Here is a 21,580-nt window from a genome sequence, read left to right as displayed (position 1 = left end):
CGTGCGCAGATTGTCCGCTCGGGCGCGCGCAGGGTTCCGACCAGAAGAAATGGGGGAAGGGTTGAAGGAGGTGTGCGCACGCGCACGAAAAGGCCGCGCGGTCTCTGGATCTCGAGCCAGGTTCGCAGCCACGCGAGCGCGCCGTTCGCTCGGCCTACCCCACCCCCACACCTTTTCCAAAGCTCGTGGTCCCTCAAAAACCTGAGAAGAGCTCGGAGGAAAACGCACAAATAACGGCGCAACGGCTCCGGCGTTCTCTTGCCGTCGCCGACCCGTCACCACCCACAAAAGAGTCAACAGTATTCGCCCGTCCTCGGTATTCACGGGCCTCTGAGTAATCTGAATGCATCTCAAGACTTACCTAATACGCCGAAGCACGGCTCCCGGGATTTATCTCCGTTGTAACTACACAGCGGCCATTTCCCGACTCGAGAACGAGAGGAAAACCATAGAGGTAGCTTCGACGCGTATGCTCGTCTCCGTCACTTCCGATTTGGGGCGTGGCCTCGGGTGCCGCTAAGTATCTAGGCAGGCCCCGCCCACCCTTCCGCTCTAGACCGGCTCCCAGGCCTCTATTAAGATGTTGCCTGAGGCTTTCTGGGAAGTCGCGTGTATGGTCTCGCGTGAAGATGTGGCGACTCCGCCCTCCGGTTCGCGGCGGCATTCTCCGCCTGGGTGGCAGTAGACTAACGGGTGGGGCTGGAGAGGAAGCGGGTGTTTTCCTAAGCCTTAAAGTCGCTTGACTTTTTACGATGGAACTGGCGGGCGACTGGCCTTGTGTTTAGGGGATCTGCTAGACCTCACACTATCTATCGCCCCTGCTCTTTGTTGTAGTTGGTTCGTCTGGTCCATGCTCTCTGTGGGGTGGGCCGAGACCAGGCCAAAAACGAAAAGTCTGAGGAAAAGACCGGAAGGCAAGAGGAACCTGTGGTCCCAGACCCGCGTCTCCCTCCGCCAGGAGCGAGGCGTTTTTTCTTGGATGCATAACTGGAATGACTCTGGCTTTGCAATTAAATGTGCCAGAAGCACTTTTAAGTTGAAAATGGCCACGGCCTAAATCCCTTTTTGAGTGGCATCTGATATACTCGCCATTGGCTCCGCCGTAGTGGGAGTATGGTAAGGCTGGAAGGTTTGCGTCATAGCCTGCTGCGTCCCTTGTGACGTTAAAACATTACCCCTTAAGCTTTCGGAGATTGGCATAGGCATAAAAAAAAAAAAACAGCGTGAAGCAGCTTTCGGCCTATAACAACCATTTGTGTTGGCCAAGGAACATAACATGAGCTGCCAGAAGCATGAATCACATTATGAATAGGCAAGCCACATTAGATTTGAATCAAATTAAAAAAAAAAAAAAAAAAAAGCATTAGCACATTTTCTATTAATAGTCTTTCTTAGCTGCATTTTCTTCCTTAGAGGTTTAAACCGTTACTACTTTGATGTTTTTCGAGGGTAACTACCTTGAAGAATTTCAAGGTTATAATTAGTTTTTTTTTTTTTTTTTTGCGGTACTGGGGATAGAACTCAGGGCCTTAGCGCTTGCGAGGCAAGCATTCTACCACCTGAGCTATCTCCCCAGCCCCTTAGCATTCATTCTTTCTTCAGTTAAATCCAGTATTGGACCTCGTTATGAATTTAATAGTGTACAGAGGACATTCCTTACAATCCAGTTTACCAACGCAACTAGAAGTACCTTTTTTTGTTGTTACTAGGGATCAAACCCGTAAGGGCTCAACCTCTGAGCCACATCCCCAGCCCTTTCTTACTTTTTTTTTTTTTTTTTTTTTTTTTTTTTTTTTTTTTGATGGGGTCTCCCTGAGTTGCTGGGGCTGGCTTTGAACTTGGCGGTCATCCTGCCTCAGCCTCCTGAAAGTTATATTTATGAAATGAAATCTAGGGTTTGTTTTTTGTATTTAATTGTACAAACATCCCTCATGTCGCTACCACCCTCAGGAAGTGAAAACTGGAATCGTTCGTATATTGTACACTGATAAGTCCAAAGTGTTTAGCTAAGGAGTTGCTCAGTAAATATTTTTTTGAGTGGGTGAACTAAATTAAAAATAACAACTGTTGATGACTCTGTACAACTCTGCTATTCTGCATATGTAAAGCAGGAGGAGGACCCTACAGCCTGTTATTAATCCGTTTATTCAGATCACACCAAAGTTTGACTAGAATGCTTTGCAGGCTAGGATATTATCCTTAAGCTTCCTTTGCAATTCTATTTTAAATTCGTTAAAAATGAGGTCATCTTTCTGTATGTGACAATGTAACTGATTTTGATTATGTATGTGTTACTTGGAATTAAACCCAGGTACTGGTACATAGAAAAGCATCTACCACTGAGCTATACCCCACCCCTAATTTTGATTTTAAATAAATGTAAGTACTAAGAAAGGAGAAGCCACATGGAACAAATCCTTCAATAAACAGGAAAACCTTTCAGACTTTTCTTGAACTAGATCCACTTGATATGTGATACTTACTTTACCAAGCTCCAAATTTGAAAATTCTTAAATTCAAATGATGTTTTATGTACCTTCACTACATTATGTGATTTTTATTTTCAACACCCCAAACTCTACCAATACAGTTCCATTCTTTGTAATGAAACGTTTGCTTTCTTTTAAAATACAAACTGGATGAAAAGAACAGGGGGAAATAATTAAGAGCCTATTTAAAAAATTGGCATTTGGACATGGTATAAAAATAGAAAATTATCCCAGGAAGAAACATGAATTGCAAAATTACCAATCTTACTAATAAGATAAATACAGAAAGTATGCTGAGATAATATTTCATGCAGTTACAGACAATTATGTGAATGTTTGTAAAACATTTTGTTAACATGGTATTTTTTATTTGGTTTTGGTTTTGTTTTAAGATAATTCAAAGAGAAGAAGAGAATATTGGGCATCTGAAAAGCACAAGGACAAGAACATAGGAATGAGAATGTAACTGGAGGTCCAGACCACTAAGGCTAACTCCCTCAGCCTACTTCATTTGGGTTTGTCTTTTAAGGCTGAATAACATCTGAACTGTTTTCCCCTTGGGAGAAGCTGAGGTTGAAGGGGTATTTGGGATCTTATTCTTCACACTCCCTTTGAATAGTGGCATTGGAAACCCAATGATTGAGAAGCAGGCAACAGAGGAAATGGGACCAATGGAGATTCCCTAACTAGAGTTGCTAGGAAGGGACTTAGGCTATAGTTCTTGCTGCCTGGCCTCCATTTGTTCTTATCTTCCCTAGGCTTTGCCTTAATATCTTTCTGGGCTTTTGGTTTGGTTTGTTAATATCAGAAATCAAACTCAGGACCTTGCACATACTAAGCACATATTCTACCACCAAGCTACATTCCCAGCTCCCCACCCTTTTAAAATCGTAATTGTGGTAAAGTATGCATTGATTCTTGAGCTAACTGATATCCTTCCAGTAAATTTATTTTCTGGGTGAGTTAGTCAGAATTGTTTTCTATTGCTTACAAACAGGAACCATGAACCCATGTCACAGTTTTCAGTATTTATGAAGATAATTTTCAAAATGATCTGTCATTTTTCCAGCTCTGTGCCAATGAAATAAATAGCCAAATCTATTTCATTTTCTGTGGATGAACACGGTTGACTAGGACTCCTGCCTCACCACTTTTTAATTCCCTTTTACCTGCTAAGAATGTACAGGTTTTAGGTTTTGGCCTTTTTTTGTCCTAGGGTGCTAGGCATTGAACCCAGAGCCTTACACATGCTAAGCATGCAATCTTCCACCAAGCTATATACACTTGGCCTTGAATATAGAGTTTTTATTTTTTTCAGATTTAAAATTAACAGAATCATCTATTCATGAATTACAGTGTCGTTCCTTAATTAATAACTCCATTTTGAAAAAATATAATTAAAACGTCAAAATGTGACTATTGAGCCAGGGACTTTAACTCAGTGGTAGAGCTCATGCTTTAGCATGTGTGCGGCCCTGTGTTCAATCCACTGCACGAAGAAAAAACAAATATGACTGTTAGCCATGTCCCCAAGGTCTACCAAGATTAATGTCCATCTTTCTGAAACAGATAATCACAACAAATGGAACATGTAATTCTTTTTAAGTTTCTGGCAGTAATTTTTGCCCATTGTGGTGCATGATCCACTTCCTGAGAATAACCTAATTTCTTATTGCTTATTTTAAAAGTAGATCACTGAGTTTCAGAACACACTGAGGTAGAGGTAGGCATATACATCAAAGTTTGAGAACCAGTGACTTATTGAAACCTATAATATTTTAGATGATACAAAGCAGAACAAGACATTCCTGCTTCTCTGTTGTAACTCAAAATCTACCTGAAATGGGGCATAACTCCCATGACAAAGAAAAAAGACATCTACAGAAATGCAAGTGTCAATGTTGAAAGAGGGAAGAACTAACTAGATGTTAAATAATAAGTAGAATTTTACTTCTTATTCATTCAATAAATATGCATGAAGTATGTGCCATGTAAAGGTGCTGAGCCAGGTGGAGCAGTGATAAAGCCCAAACCCTAACATTTCTCTCAAGGAGAAAGAGTGAACACATATAAGTAGACACAGTACTCCAAAGTCTGATATTAATAAGGAAATAATAGAGAATAAAAGAGGAAGGTTTAGTGTAGGGAGGATGCTTCTTCATGGACAGTCTTTGTGAGGATATGAGAGTTAGGGGAAAGACCTAAAATATGTAGAAGGAAATGGAAGAGCACTCTAGAGAGACTGACCAGTGCAAAATCCCTGGAGCAGAAAAGACCCATGTTTCTGGAATGGAAAGAGTAGTAGTGGATATATTAAGGAGGAATGTGGTTCAAGATGAAGGTAAAGAGATAAGCAGGAGTGGGTCATACAAATATGACCCAGATGTGGTAGTACACACCTGTAATTCCAGTGACTGGAGAGACTGAGGCATGAGGATTGCAAGTTTGAGGTCAGCCTTAGAAACTTAGTGAGACCTGAGACCCTGTCTCAAAATTTTAAAAAGGACTGGGAATGTAGCTTAGTGGTAAAGCACCCCTGGGTTCAATCCCCAGTACCAAAATAAATAATTAGAATATTAAATTTACTATTTATGTGCTTATTAACAATTTAACATATGTAAAACTCTGATACCATTTTGGATTTTTTGCCCATCTGGGAATTGAACCCAGAACTTTACATATAGGCAAGTGTTCCCTAGCCCTTTTTTTGTAGCTGATGAAAATTTTTAGTATCATCCTCGGCCCCTTTTTCCCCATAAGCCCTATGGTTTTATTGTGTGATTTTGCACAATGTAGCAATTTTTATGAAAAAAATGTTTCATTATTGCAGAACTTACTGTATAACATTTAATATTGACTCTCAATTTTAACAGAAGAGTGAAGCATGGAAAGGGGGACTACCTTGCTAAAAGTCACATGGCTTTTAAGAACCTGAGATTTTATCAAGTGCATCTGACTGGGGATGTAGCTTAGTGGTAGAGCACTTGCCTAGCGTACATGAGGGCCTGGGTTTAACTCCCAGTACTAGCAGGGGGAAATAAAGTTACAAATGGTTTTAAAGACCATCCTCTTTCCAAGTAGTATTTACCCACATAAATGCTTATAATATATAGGTAATATATCAACTTGGTCTCAAGGGTTGTTTCTATTATATGAAACTTAATCATTCCCATGTCTTATTCTAAATATATATACATATATATGTGTGTGTGTGCATATTTATTTTGTTATTTATCTGAATGATTCTCTATTACTCATAAATAAACAAATTTGGAAATTTAACAGTGTCCAAGTGCTACAGTTTGGATTTGGAATATCTCCCAGAACCCCATATGTTAAGGACTTTGTCCTCAACTTGGTACTATTGGAAGGTGGTGGGACTTTTAAGGAGGTAGGGTCTAGTGGAAAGAAGTTAGGTTATTGGGGGCATGCCCTTGAAGGGAATATGGAACTCCAGCCCAATCCTATCTCTCTCTGCTTCCTGGCTGCCATGTGGGTAAGCATCCTCTTCCACCATGTGCTTCTACCATGTACTGTGTCACCACAGGTCCAAAGCAACATGGTCAAGTGACCGTGAACTGAAACTTATGAAACCATGAGCCAAAATTAACCTCTATTTCTTTTAAATAATTATCTCAGATATTTTGTCATAGCAACAGAAACCTAACACACCAAAACTGATGATTAAATGGTCTTACTAGATGAATGATATGTGATGTGAGTCTAGTTGACATATTTTAAGTATTAATATTTTTCTTGCATTTAAAATTTCCTTTTTCATTTATGTAATTAAGACATAGAATGTTACCACTTCTCCCTGTGCTACCATACTTTCTCAACAATAACAGTACTAGATATTGTCTAGCCATAGAGCTTACCTGAACCACATTGCATGTCACAAAACTACTCACACCAGGGAAGGCTAAGCAGTTCCCAGATTTGAGTCAGTGGTGTGCTGCAAAAGGGTATATGTGAAACGAAAATTTATAAGAAAGTTTCAGGCCGGTATATTTTATTCCCTAACAAACTCATCATGAATTTACTTCAATTTATGTTTCTTTGATTTAGAATTTTTCCTCATGTAAGTTAAAATATAGAAACTTCCTAATTCATTTTTCTTTAGGTAAATATTAAAGAGTACATAAAAGAAAGAAGTGAACCAAGAAACCACACATGTGAAACAAATGCACAAGTCACATAGAGTTCCCAGAAAGTTATCAACTTAGTCTACACTTTGGAAATGGTTAAGAAGTAAACAACAATAAACAAAAAGATACATATTTCCAAGCACCTTGGCAGGTGCCTATAGTCCCAGCTATTTGGGAGGCTACAGGGTCTCACTAAATTATGAGGCTAACCTTGAGCTTGGAATCCTCCTCCTTCAGTCTCCCAAGTAGCTGGGAGTACAAGCATGTGTCACAACATTAGACCAGTAAAAATGAGTTTATTGGTTTTTAAAAGAGACTTTTAGCCCAAGAAACACTTGGGGAAGTTACTTTAAAATATTTGAAGAAATTAAGTGACTAGCTTTCCTTCTCTAGAATTATTTTTCCAAGTGCAGTGGCACACCTTTGTAATTCCAGCAACTCAGGAGGCTGAGGTAGAAGGGTTGCCAAATTTGAGACCAGCTTTGCAACTTACCAAGACCCTGTCTCAAAAAGGGCAGAGGATGTAGCTCAGTGATAAAGCAACCCAGGGGTCAATTCCCTGATAATAAAATAAATAAGTAGATATTATTCTGGGCATTAAGGATTGAGGAAGAGGTTGGTAAAAATTGAGATGAAATGTAAGAGATATCTATTAGATAACTATTTGTCCATAGTGTGTTAGTCATTTCACAACACATTCAATATTCACACATAACCCTCAAAGAAATATAATTGTCATCTCCATTTTATTGATGAGAAGACATTTTTGCAGTATTAAAAAGTCATACATGCTGATAAGCAGATGATGACACATAATGGGAGGTAGGAGGGGGGCAAGAATGGAGGAAGGAGGGATGCTGTAAAGGGAAAAGAGGGGTGGGAGGGTTGGGAGGAAGGAAAAAATAACAATGAATCAAACATCATTACCCTATGTAAATGTATGATTACACAAATGGTATGCTGTTACTCCATGTACAAACAGAAACAACATGTATCCCATTTGTTTACAATAAAAATAAATTTTAAAAAAAAGTCATACAGCAGCTAATTGTAAATCTGGGGTATGAATTCTAAGTTAAATCTTTTGGGCGATGGGGTGGGTACCTGGGATTGAACTCAGGAACACTCGGCCTCTGAGCCACATCCCCAGCCCTATTTTGTATTTTATTAGAGACAGGGTCTCACTGAGTTGCTTCGTGTCTCACTTTTGCTGAGGCTGGCTTTGAACTCACAATCCTCCTGTCCCAGCCTCCGGAGCCTCTGGGATTACAGGTGTGCACCACCACACCCAGCTCAAAGTTAAATCTTTAACCTCAAAGTTAAATTTAATTCTGTGCTTTCTACTACATTTTAGTTGATAAATTGCAACCGTGGAAGAGAGGACTGTAACCACCTTGTTTTAGTCAGTTTTTTCACTGCTGTGACCAAAAGACCTTAAAAGAACAATTTGAGAGGAGGAAAAGTTTATTTGGCACTAATGGTTTCAGAGGTTTCAGTGGGTAGATGACCAACTCCATTGCTCTGGGCCCTGAGGTGATGCAGAACACTATGGCAGAAGAACATGATGGAAGAAAGCACCTCAAGATATGGCCACCAGGAAGGAGAGAAAACCACTCAACCAGGGACAAAATTGTATTTTTCCAGCCACACCTTACCTGCCTACAGTTACCACCCAGTTAATCCCTATCAGTGGATTAGTGCACTGTTTAGGTTTAGGTTTTCCTAACCCAATCATTTCATCTCTAAACTTCCTGGCGTTGTCTCACACATGAGCTTGAGACCACATATCTAAACCATAACACTCCTTCCTTCTGAATGTTGCTATTTGGTAAAGCAGTCAAAATGGATGCCTTCAAATGGCTAGGCTGCCCTACCCTTTTATAATCCTACAGCAAGGATCATACCTATGTTCCAACAGTTTAGGAGAATGACGGCTGAGCTCAAAGGCCTCCATCTGTCCCTTGTAGCAGAAGATCACTTGCTTACATATCGATTTCTTTGAAAGCCAGGTCAGTTGATAGGAGCTTTCATCACGTTTGTTTTACCTCTTGTCCTTCTCAACATCCAACATCCAACATCCAATTCACTGGAGCAGTGCTATGAAAAGGGAGATATTTAGTGGCTGCACAGGGACCAGCTTTTCAGGAAACACTCAATAAACTTCAGAGCAAAAATAATACAGGTTTAAATCCAGCTAAAATTATGAAGATATAAAATACAATAATAACAGAGTTTCTTATAAAAAAAAAAAGAAACAAAGAAACAAAACCTAACTCTGGCCTTGAACTTGTGATCATCCTGCCTCAGCCTCTGGAATCACTTACAAATTGTCTCATGGTGCCCTGCATATATAGGATTATTTTTATAGGATACATACAATGTATATACATGAAGAGTTAAAAACTATCCTAGGTGCAAGTTAGACCCTGTCTCAAAATAAAAAAATTAAAGAAGATCTTGGGATGTAACTTACCGGTAGAGCACAACTGGGTTGAATCCCCAGTACCACACACTAATAATAATAATAATAATAATAATAATAATAATAATAAACCTCAATGATAATTTTGTCAGTATTTGTCATATTATTGGTGATTTTTAAACAGTTTTGTTCCTTTTGCATTTTCTAAGATGTCTACAATAAGCATTGCTTTTATAAAACCATAAGTTTTAAAAATGTAGACCATTTTATTTGAATTATGTAAGATAATGAGCTAAAAACTAAGGAGAGATCTTTTTATATGGTTCTTATAAATCAAGTGGAAAAATTTATTTAATAAGAATAAAATATCTATTACTAAACCCCATTCTTGATAAGCTTAATTCTAAATTGCTGGTAGGGGAATATTTGCATCCGGAGAGAATCATTTGGCTTTGGTTTTGTGGGGGATTTGTTTCTTAGTTTTGTTTTTGTATTTTTTCCTAGTGTACCCTTAGTCCCCTTTTTTGGTTGCACAAATAATCTGTTGTGAAGTGAAGAGGAGTATTTGACTCAGTAAGAGAAGCATGCAGGTGAAAATGTTTGCTTCCAATTAAAAGGAACCTGTACACTGAATTCCAACCAATCATGATAGATAGGTTGAAAAATGATTTAACCTTTTATAAGACAGTGATTTTTCAAAATTCAGTTTGTCATATTGAGATCTGGCTGATTAAAAGTATCATTCATTTCTTAAATTACATTTTAGAAAGAATTGAAAAACAGACCTGATTTTGTTTTTCTGGTGTTTGTGTCATTATTATTTTTTATCTGCCTGGGGGAAAAAAAAGCTTAACTTTGTACTATAACTAGTTCAATTTCTGCCAATATAACCCCATCTAGTAGCTTTACCTAACCACATTCATTCCCATTACACATTCAAGTAGAGATTTCTGTCAGTGGAATGTGAGGTGATCTCTTTCGCCCATGATGAAATGCTGTTTGAAAACAAATCCATTCACATGGTTAAAAATTGTTCAGGAGCAGAAACTATACAAATATTTATCATTGATATTTTGTCATTTATTCATGGGAATCCAGCTGGCAACCATGTGATGCATAAAACTGAAAATTCAAAGGAAAAAAAAGTAAAAGTTACTAGAAAAATATAAGTTATTGTCCATATGTCTTTGTTACATATTAAGCCCTTGTTATAGTTTAGATGTGGTGTCCCCCCAAAACTCACGTGTGAGACAATGCAAGAATGTTTGGATGAGAAATGATTGTGTTATATCCTTAACCTAATCAGTGAATTAATCCCTGATGGGATTAACTGAGTTGCAACTGGAGGCAGGTGGGATGTGGCTGGAGGAAGTGGATCATTGGGGCCGAGGCTATGGGGTATATATGTTGTATCTGAAGAGTGAAGTCTTTCTCTGCTTTCTGATCATCATGTGAGCTGATTCCCTCTGCCACACTCTTCTGCCATGATGTTGAGCCTCCCACCTCAAGCCCCAAGGAATGGAGCTGACCTTATATGGACTAAGACCTCTGAAACTGTGAGCCCCCAAAAACTTTTCCTCCCCTAAAATTGTTCTGGTCAGATCATTTAGTCACAGCAGCAAAAAAACTGACTAAAACAATCCGGTTCATTACTTGCTAGTGGTATGAGATGCATATATGGAATTTAGCACAAAATAAGTTGAAATTTTACTCAGAAGTGCTTGTTGAACTGAATGTAATGGTGTATAGCTGTAATCCCAGCAGCTTGGGAAGCTGAGGCAAGTGAATCTTAGGTTTGAGGTCAGCCTCGGCAACTCTGAGGGCCTAAGCAACTTAGAAAGACCCTGTCTTAAAATTAAAAATAAGGACTGGGGATGTCACTCAGTGCTAAAGCACCTCTAGGTTCAGTTCCCAGTACTGGCCCCAACAAAGAAAAATAGTATGTGTTGAAGGACAGAGTTAAGGCAAAAGTTATAAGATGATAGTTAAATGACAAATGTATACATACAGTACTGGCAAAGTTTGTATAGCCTAGGCAGAGGTGGCAGACTCTAAAATACATAATGACTCACATAAAATTGAAGCTTTTTCCTCTTTCAGGCTGTCCAAGGCAGTTGTATTAGATTAGTAAGTATTTTCTCCATGCAATGATTCAGCACCCTGAAACCATCTTTTGGCTCCCCCATCTCACAGGGTCCATGAATTCAAGGATCCACTAATTCCCAAAGGATCCATGAATAGAATTCAGTGCTGTCATTATACTGGTATGGGGAAATTACATCTTGGTTAACTTTGAACTGAAATTTATCATATCCCTTAATTATGACTGCAGAAATAAGAGGTATTAGCAGTACTGTAACAAATAGAAATCATAGATTTTAAAAAAAACTGATTACTATTTGTACTATTTTTGTAGATCTCTCAAAGAATCATTAATGAGCTGGGGGATGTAGCTCAGTAGTAGACCACTTGACTAACATGTATGAGGTCCTGGGTCTCATCCCCAGCACTGAAAAAAAAAAAGAAAAGAAAAGAAAAGTAGAAGGAGAGGAATCTTTTATACTTGGCATTCTTTCAAAATTATAATACTTATCATAGTTATATAACTACTATATAACTATAGCTATATAAATATAGCTATATATAAATTATAAATTATAACACTATAGTGGTAGTTATAATTTTGAAAAGATGTTAATTTCTAGATAATATAGATCTGCTTCTAGATCCTGTATAAATATATAAAATGTATAAATAAATAAAAGCATTCTGTCACAGGCAGCTTTGAGAATAGTCCCGTGAACCCAGCTTCTTAACATCCATACCCTTGTATAATCCCCTTCCAATGAATAGAAAGTGGCAGGAGTGATCAGATATCATTTCCGAGATTAAGTTGTACAATTCAGTGGATTCTATGCCCCTCTTTGAGAACTTGCTCTGGGGAAAGTCAGCTTGCCATGTCATGAGGCAAGTCCATGGAGACGTCAGTGTGATAAAGAACTGAAGCCTGCCAGGCACCATGTAAGTGAACTTGAAAGTGAATTGTTCCCAGATTAAATCTCCAGATGATTGCCTACCTAGTTGGCACCTTGATTATAGCCTTCATCGAGACCCTGAGCCAGAACCAGCCAAGTAAGCTATTACAAGAAACCATTAGTTGCTGTTTTAAGCCCCTAAACTTTGTGGGTAATTTGTTATATAGCAATAGAGAACTAATATACACATTTATTATCATATCACTAACTTTCTGAATGTTTTCATAGTTCAATATAATTTCTTGCCTTTATAATTCTTGAAAGCAAAATTAACTGAAATGGGAACAGACCTCGACAGACCAGCCACGCTTTATCAAGCACCAGAAGGGCACATTTTCAGGAGGAAAGAGGCAACTTGTTAGGATAGGGGTCTGATTTTTATAGAGTTTAAGTGAGACTTAATCATCATAGCAGAATGTGTGGTGAGACTTAATCATATACACTTAATCATAGCAGAATGTGTGGTTTGGGCAGTCAGGGAATTAGTTGAACAGGAAATTGTGAAAGTTTGGAATCCATTGTTTTCCTTCTCTCCCCGGGACCCATTGTCCTCCTTTTCTTTCTGGGGCTTCTTATTCCCCTTTTTTTCCTGGGGGATATCGTTTTCCATATCCTTCAGTTCTATTACACTATGTATTTTAAAACATCCTGAGATGAGATCTGGAAGCTTTTTCAGTTATGAAGGTGCATGCCTATAATCCCAGCTACTGGAGAGGCTGAGGCAGGAGGATTGCCAGTTTGAGGATGGCCTGGGCAACTTACCAAGACCATGACTCAAAATAAAAAGGGCTGGAGGTCTAACTCAATGGGAGAGCCCTTTCCTAGTATGCACAGACCCTGCGTTCAATCCCCTGTAAAACACATGCACACACATACAAAAGAATCCATTATACAAATATGATTATCCCCACATATGGCCTGATTCTTGCCTTGTACTAACTGGCCAAAGAATATAGATGCACCTGCTTCTTATATCCTTGGCCCAGAAGGAGCAGACATTTCTGATCAGGTTTCATTGCTATGATCTAGTCACATGACCACATCAATGCAAAGGGAACTGAGAAATGTAGTTTCTGGATAAGCTGCCATTTGCCTGCCATTGCTCTATATAAGGGGAGGACATTTCATTGGCTAGTGCCAGAGCAAATGCTTAAAATATTGAGCAAGGCAATGAAAATAATGCTTACCAGAATAGGATCTTAAAGTCCACTTGAGAAACAAACGGATTCAAGTGAAAGAAGCAAGCCAGGCATGGTAGCACTGATGCTGCCCGTTATCGGTGACAAGTTATGCTTCCTCAAATGTTGAAATTTGAACATTAGAGAAGCATGCTGAGGCAAGTATACAGGGCAGGTTTTATTTGAAGATAGTAACACAGACTTCTCCTGGGAGGGAAAAGGGCACCATGGCTGGTATTCTGGTATCCCCAAGAAGTGAGAGCACCCTGCTCCTTTTATAGACTAAAGTTTCCTTTGTTCCTCTGCTCTCCCCCCACTTATCTTTCTCTTTCCTGCCTATGTGACTAGGCCCAGGAGAAACTGGTGGGATGGCCCAAGGGTTGGAGCGGCAGGCGGAAGGACCAAATGGAGTGATCCATGCAGGTAGAAACCCAGGGGGCATTAAATTTATTTTATTTATTGTTTATTAATTTATTGTCCTGTCTGCAACCTTTTGGGAGGGGTAGTATAGGCAGGTGGTAATCAAAGGACTCTGGAGACATTGACCTTCCAATCTCCCAGTGGTGGTCACCAACTTCCTGGATCCAAACTAGCCTCCATTTTCTCAATTCAACCTGATCACCTGTCTGTCCTAACTGCCTGTCTTTAATTCTGGCTTCAGCATGTCCCTGGAATCCCAGCAACTCTAGAGGCTGAGGCAGGAGGATTGCAAGTTCAAGGCCAGCCTTCACAACTTAGTGAGACCCTCAATAATTTAGCAAGACATCATCTCAAAAACTAGAAAGGGCTGAGAATGTAGCTCAGTGGTAAAACAACCCTCAATTCAGTCCCCAGTACCAAAAATAAATATTAAAAAGGTAGATAGTGATGACAAAAATTTTTGTGAAATGATTTTCATTCAAATGATAAGAAATGTGAGGATCTAAAGAGGTGGAGAACTGCTTGTGTGCAGCATCTAGACCAGAAAATCAGAGAACAAATTCTTTAATCTTAAAAATAGATTTGGTGAGGTTTATGAACATAAAATTTTGATTTTCCTGAGATTACGAAACAGAGTGGTATAGAATCACTGGTGATTACATATTCATTCAATAAACATTTGCTGAAGTTCTGTGTAACAGGGATTATCCTGTAAGTACTAAAGAAAATGAAACTGTCAAGGGAGGACTCCTGTAAAGGACTGAAGGTTTGTCTCCCCACCCCGACCCCATTCATGTGTGGAAACCCTACTCCCAATGTGATGGTATTTGGAGATAGGGCCTCTGAGAGATCAGTAGGAGAGTAGGGCGCTCATGAATGGGATTAGTGCACTTACAAGAAAAACTCAGAGAACTAGTTAGCTCTCTTTTCATCATGTGAGGACACACACAACCAGAAGTCAATATTGTCTGTGATCCAGAAAAGGACCCTCAACAGATACCAGTCATGTTGGCATCCTAATCTCAGATGTCCGGTCTCCAGAACTGTGAGAAATACATTCCTTTTGTTTGTAAACTACCCAGTCTATAGGAATTAGTTTTCTGAGCTCAAACTGGCAAAATCAATTCCTGTTTCCAGAGATCTTAAAATGAGGGAACTTGGCTCAGCTAAATAAATCTATATAGTGTTCTCTACTGAGTACTATGATATACATCACCATGGGGCACTAAAAACAAATGTTAACAGCAAAGTAATTCACAGTAATTCACAATTACTTTTTTATTTCAATATAACGGGATAAAAAGATGAAATTAAATTGGAATATCGGGCTCTAGTTGTTAAATAGGGTAGGATTCCTACGGGCATCATTTATTATGCCTCCAAAGATCCCCAAGTTCACAAAATAAAACTGTTTCCCCAGTGTTCACAGAAAGTTCTCGGAAAAGAAGATCCTAGTCCTCTGCTGATGAGGGGATGGTGAGAAAGAATTCTCGAAAGTCTCATGGGGTCCCATAAATACGCAGTGTCATATTAAAAAACATAGTTATTCTATGCTTCCTTCCAAAGTTTACAGGCTGACTAATGACTCCTGGAGAAAAATCAAGACACAGGTAAATTGGGCTGCCAATAGCTCCTTGGATGTCTTGGAGAAGATTAGGCAAATCTGCTCTTTCCTTAGACTGTGACAGCCACACAGGTGACCAGAGTAAAAGCTGGATCTTGTCCCCATTTGAACTATATATTCTAGTACAGCAAAAGCCCTGACAGAAATTCCTTGCTAGGTATTACCTCTCCCCACTGCATCCTTCCTTCTGAACACCTACATGTTGTTCCCTCACTAACTTGGAATTTCCAGCCAGAATTTTATTCAATTCATCAAGTTGAATATTGGCTTGTGGTTTAGCAAACATTTGATAAATTGTTTTTTTAAGGATTTTTGTTTGTTTGTTTAGCCTTGTTTAGTTTTCCAGTGCTGGGCGATCAAACCCAAGGCCTTATGCATCCCAGGCAAGTGCTCTTCCACTGAGTACACTGCCAGCTCTTTAATTTTTTTATTTTGAGACAGGGTCTTATTACATTTCCCAGGGTTGACTTGAAACTTGTGATCCTCCTTCCTTGGACTCCAGAGTAGCTGGGATTACAGGCAAACACCACCATCCCTGGTTTTCCAGTTCTATTTAAAGAAATTTTAGTTTTCAAGATCTGATTTTCAAAAGGATATGATTGATTTAGGAAATATAATAAGCCCAGCATCTGCCCAGTTGCCTTTGTGATACGTAATCCAAGGGCTCCCTTTGTTTGAACATATGTACTGGTGAGTTGCGTTCAATTTGTGCAGGATGGTTTTTGTTTTTGTTTTGGGTTCTGTGGAATGACTGAACCCAGGGGTACTTTACCACTGAGCTGCATCCCCAACCCTTTTTATGTTTGAGAACGGTCTTACTAAATTCCTTAGGGCCTCACTAAATTGTTGAGGCTACCCTGGAAGGTGCAATCCTCCTGCCTCAGCTTCCTGAGCCTCTGGGATTACAGTGTGCTTCAAGGCACCCAGCTCAATTGGGCAGTATTTTAAATCCAACTTATTACTAATGTAGGAGGCTCAAGTAAAACACTACTTCTACCATCAGAGAAAGAATGTGACCATTCTTCCCAAGAAGTTCTAATCCAGCAGATGCTGCACACAAGCAGTTCTCTACCTCTTTAGATGGAACCAGCAGTAGCAACCTTACTTGGGGACTTGTTAGAAATGCAAATTTTTGGACCAGCAGTAGCAACCTTACTTGGGGACTTGTTAGAAATGCAAATTTTTGGACCAGCAGTAGCAACCTTACTTGGGGACTTGTTAGAAATGCAAATTTTCAGGTTCTGAGATGGTACCAAATTAGAAACTGTGGGATGAGGCTCAGCCACCATGGTTTAGCAAACATCAGGTGATTGTAATGTATACTCAAGTTTGAGAACCACTGGAATAGACCTGTTCCTGACTGATTACACGGCCTTGTAGATAAGTGCAGGCAAGAATCAAATGCTCCGCAATACAATAAACAAGAACTATTCATATAAAATAAGTCATGTTATTAAAATATGATGAATCTGACAGTGGAAAAAATTAATACTTGCAATGATAGTTGTGTGTTTCTGATGCTGGACATTGAACTGACTCAGTGATGATAGAAACGAACTTAAGTCATCCAAGTACAAATATACAGGCAAAGTCTTTGTTAGGGCCTCCACTTGGGAGCAAGAGAAAGCTGGCTCCCTGGAATAAAAGAAAGGAGCTGGTTTTATTGGCTGCTTGCAGGGGTGGCTGGGTTTAGGAATGTCACCTGGCTCTGGGTGCAGGGCTCATGAGTCAGCACCCTTGCCCCACAATAAGGATGGGTTCGGTGACAACGCCCTGGCTCTAATGATGCACCTGGTACTGCTTGAGGTAGATAAATGGGGCACATCTGGTATCAAACTGAATAAAGGTGGGACTTTATATGGGGGGACGGTGTCCCCAGGGGCACTTTACCACTAAGCTACATCCCCAGTCTTTTTATTTTTTATTTTAACATAGGGTCTCACTAAGTTGCTGAGGCTGGCCTGGAACTTGATCCTCCTGCCTCAGCCTCCCAAATTGTTGAGATTACAAGCATGTGCCACCACACCCAGCTAGGTAGGGCCTTTTAATGGCTATCAGATGATGAGTCAAAGCCCAGGAATACATTTGCCCTTTGTCCCTCCTATCTCGTCCCTGCTTAAGGTGAAAGGGGTGAAGGTCTCTTCTATATCTTCTTCTTACTGATAGAGCAGTGTTGTTCCTTCCTATCTTTGGAGGTTATGAAAAAAATCTCTTACTACCTGTTCCAAAGCGGAAAAAGTGGGTGATACAGACTTCTGTCCCTGGAGGGGCCTGCACTCCTGAGTAACCATTAATTTTAAGAACCTCAACTAGGACCCCTACAAGATACCATTGCCATATTACTTATCTTGTCAATGGACTAACGTCCATTAACACTTAAGTTCCTTTACAGGCTCACAAGTATATTTATGTAAATCCACATATCTTGTGGGAGACTAAGAGGAACAAGTTTTGTATTTGTTAATTGTACCCAACTAGGAATTTCCTATAATTTTACAGAGTGGGGATGCTACACCCATGTTTTGAGCATAACCCCATCTCATGACTGCTACAGTAGAACTGTGATTCAGATCAGGCAAAATTTGTCTCCATAGTCTCGGAGAGTGTTACGATTTGGAGGGGAGGTGTCCCCCAAAAGTTCACATGTGAGACAATACAAGAAGGCCAGAGGAGAAATGATTGGGTTGTAATAGTCTTAACCCAATCAGTGAATTAATTCCCTAATTGGGATTAACTGAGTGGTATCTGACATGGTAGGGTGTGGCTGGAGGAGGTAGGCATTTGGGCATGGCTTTGGGGTATATATTTGTATCTGGCCAGTGGAGTCTCTCTCTGCTTCCAGATCAGCATCTGAGCCGTTTCCCTCTGCCATGCTTTTCTGCCATGATGCTCTACCTCACCTGGAACCCCAAGGAGGAGAGCTGGCCTGCTATGGACTAAGACCTCTGAAACCAGGAGCTATCAAATAAACTTTTTTAAGAATATTTTTTATTTGTTCTAATTAGTTATACATGACAGTAGGATGCATTTTGACACATGATACATAAATAGGGTATACCTTCTCATTCATCTGATTGTACATGATGTAGAGTTACACAGGTCATGTAATCATATAGGCACGTAGGGTAATAATGTCCGATTCATTCTATTATTCTTATGCCTATGCCCCCTCCCCTCACTCCCCTCTGTCTAGTCCAAAATACCTCTATCTTCCCACCCCTTATTGTGAATTAGCATCAGCCTTTGGTTCTTTAGGATTGGCTTTTTTACTTAGCATAATATTCTCCAGTTCCATCCATTTACCAGCAAATGTCATAATTTCATTCTTCTTTAAGACTGAGTAATATTCCATTGTGTATATATACTACAGTTTCTTTATCTGTTCATCTGTTGAAGAGCATCTCGGTTGGTTCCATAGTTTAGCTATTGTGAATTGAACGGCTATAAACATTGATGTGATTGTGCCACTTAGTATGCTGTTTTTAAGTCCTTTGGGCATAAACCTAGGAGTGAAATGACAGGGTCAAATGGTGGTTCTGTTCCAAGTTTTCTTAGGAATCTCATACTGCTTTCCAGATGGTTGCACCAATTTTAGTCTTGCCAGCAGTGTATGAATGTCCCATTTTACCCACATCCTCATCAACATTTATTGTTGCTTGTATTCTTGATAATTGCCATTCTGACTGGAGTGAGATGGAATCTCAGTGTAGTTTTGATTTGCATTTCTCTAATTGCTAGAAATGTTGAACTTTTTTTCATATATTTGTTGATTGATTGTATTTCTTCTGTGAAATGTCTGTTCATTCCCTTTTCCCATTTATTGTTTGGGTTATCAAATAAACTTTTCCTCCTTTAAAATCGTTCTGGTCAAATCTTTAGTCACAGCAACAAAATAACTGACTAAAACAGAAAGCCTGCTGGGTTTTGCCCAGGTTAATGACATATTGTAAGTTGTGGTTCGTATCTTCATTAAACCAAAAGGTGACAGTTAAGAAGACCCAGCCATAGTACAGCATGTCAAAGGAGCTTGGGTTTAGGTAGCACTTTGGTGCATGTTGAATTCTTAAAAGGGCAGTGAGAAGTAGCTTATTCCAAGGTTCCTGAGTCTCTTGGCACAACTTGATGAGGGTTTAAGGATAAGATTAGCTTTTTCTACTTTTCCTGAGGACTGGGGATACAAAGCTGAAAATGCTTTGTAATTAATTCCAAGACCTGTAGGGAGATTTTGTGTTATCTATGCAATAAAGGAAGGCCCATTATCACTTTGGAGGAGCTTTGGGAACCTGAATAAAGGAATAATTTTAAAGATATTTACATACCTTTATGGTCTACCCTGTTCTAGAGGGGAAGGCTTCTATCCATCCTGCAAAAGTGTCTGTAAACATTTATATCCCCTTTTGAGGGCAACTGGGTAATGTCTAATTGCCAGTCTTTCTCTGGAGGGGTACCCAGTACTGGACAGGCTTTCAAAGTGGAAGAGGTGCTGGATAGCTTTTAGGGTTGTTTTGTATGCAAATTTGACAGTTTTGAATAATGTGTTTAAAGTTCCTATGAGGTCACTTTCTAGTAAGAGTAGTCTTTTGTCAGGTCCCAGAGGCTATCTCTTCCATAATGGGTGGCCTCATATAAATGTTTAATAAGTTTCCTTTGGTCAGCCTCAGGTAGCAATCTTTTACCCATCTGTGAGCCATCCTGTCTCATGTACATAGTATCCTCATTTATTCCATTTTTGTATTTCTATGGAACGTAATTAGGCATTTTGATTAGATTAGAAGGATCTGGGACTAGGGCCATAAATATATGCAACTGTGTGGGATCCTCTGTGGGAGCCTAGGTTTTGTGTACAAGTTTTGCAATCTTCTTTGCCATATTATTTCCATATTATTGCTTACTAAGGATCCATCTCACTGTTATTTTCTGCAGTAAATTACTGCCACCTGTTTAGGAAGCACTACTGCCTCAAGAAGTTGTAATAGTAGGTCCTCATACTTTATTGGAAAATTTGTAGCTGTTAACGGCCCCCTTTCCTTCCAGTTAGCAATCTGAGCATGGAATACTAGAATGTAGATATGTATGTGTACATTCACTGGGATGTAGATGTTTGAGATTTTTCCTTCTCCTAATTGTGGGGCTTAATGAGGGCAATGAGTTCTGCTATTTGGACAGAAGCATAGCAGGGAAGGACATTTGCTTTTATGATATCATAGCAATGGACTACTGCATACCCTGCCTTTCTGATACCCTTTTCTACAAAACTGCTTCCATCTGTGAACAATTCAATCTCAGGGTAATGGAGAGGCATATCTTTCAGATCTGAACAGTAATAATTTGTACACACTGATATTCTAATGATGTTCTAATGGGGTTGAGGTGGGGAGTAGGGTAGCTGGATTTTAACTCTGACATACCTGCAGTGCCACATCAGGAGTATCTAATAGGAGGGCCTGATGCTGTTAGTCTTGCCCCGTAAGCCAGTGATGAACTTGATTTCTAAGAGTGTCTGGATTTGGTGGTGTGTCTGAACCTGCATATGAAGTTTCAAGGGTAATTTGGAGGCCTCATGAACCAACAAAGCAGTTGCAGCCACTGTTCTCAAACAAATGGGCCACTGGATCTATTTGCAGAAATAGATAACCAGCCTTGAGATAGTCTCAATTTTGGGGTTATAACCCCTAAACCCAGCCTTTCATGTATATACAGTATGAAAGGTCCTTTTAGTCAGGAAGCTTCAAAGCAGAGGCATGACCCAGCTCAGTCTTTCATTTGTCAAATGTATTTTGACATTCTTTAGTCCAGTGGAGAGGCTTTTTTTCTTCTTGTAATGCTTCATGTAAAGGTTTTGCAATTAAGCCATAATTTGGAAAAGTGAAGCATTTCACCTTAGACCCACTGTCTACTTTTGTGAACACTCCTGGTTTGATAAAGTTCTAATGGGTTGAGTCAGGATAGAGCAGGCAACCCCAGGGTCGATAAGTAGTTTAGTTTTCCTACCTGCCTGATCATGACCTGAGGTTCCTGCAACGTGATATTGATCCTGGAGCTGCATGCGCACTCAGGCTCCATCATTCAATGGCAGAGTTATCATCATCCAGCAGTGCCAAGAGGGGCCTCTGGCTTGGGTTGCTGCTTGGTTGCCCCTGGTGAGGACAGCTGGGACATTCTTGTCTCCAGGGGCCTTCCTGGTAGCAGTAAGTACACTGATTAAGCCCCAAGGACTGTAATAGATTTTTTTTCTTTTTTCTTTTTGCTTTCAAGGAGGACTCT

At 39.7% G+C, this 21,580-nt stretch overlaps 1 protein-coding gene across 7 annotated transcripts in view; it reads right to left on the bottom strand.

Moving 5' to 3' along the window:
- Positions 1-507, bottom strand: part of BCLAF1 (BCL2 associated transcription factor 1) — a 31,791-nt gene extending 31,284 nt beyond the window's left edge. For all 7 annotated transcript variants that reach the window (XM_079146209.1, XM_079146212.1, XM_079146208.1 and 4 more), the window contains exon 1: positions 362-507. The gene's annotated coding sequence lies outside the window, so the exon portion shown is untranslated. The remainder of the gene's footprint in view (positions 1-361) is intronic.
- Between the last annotated feature and the right edge of the window lie 21,073 nt (positions 508-21,580).

The sequence above is a fragment of the Sciurus vulgaris genome (genome assembly GCF_902686455.1).
Source record: "Sciurus vulgaris genome assembly, chromosome: 7".
Taxonomy (NCBI): domain Eukaryota; kingdom Metazoa; phylum Chordata; class Mammalia; order Rodentia; family Sciuridae; genus Sciurus; species Sciurus vulgaris.
The sequence above is the reverse complement of the archived record's forward strand: the minus strand, read 5'-3'. Positions and strand labels throughout refer to the sequence as shown.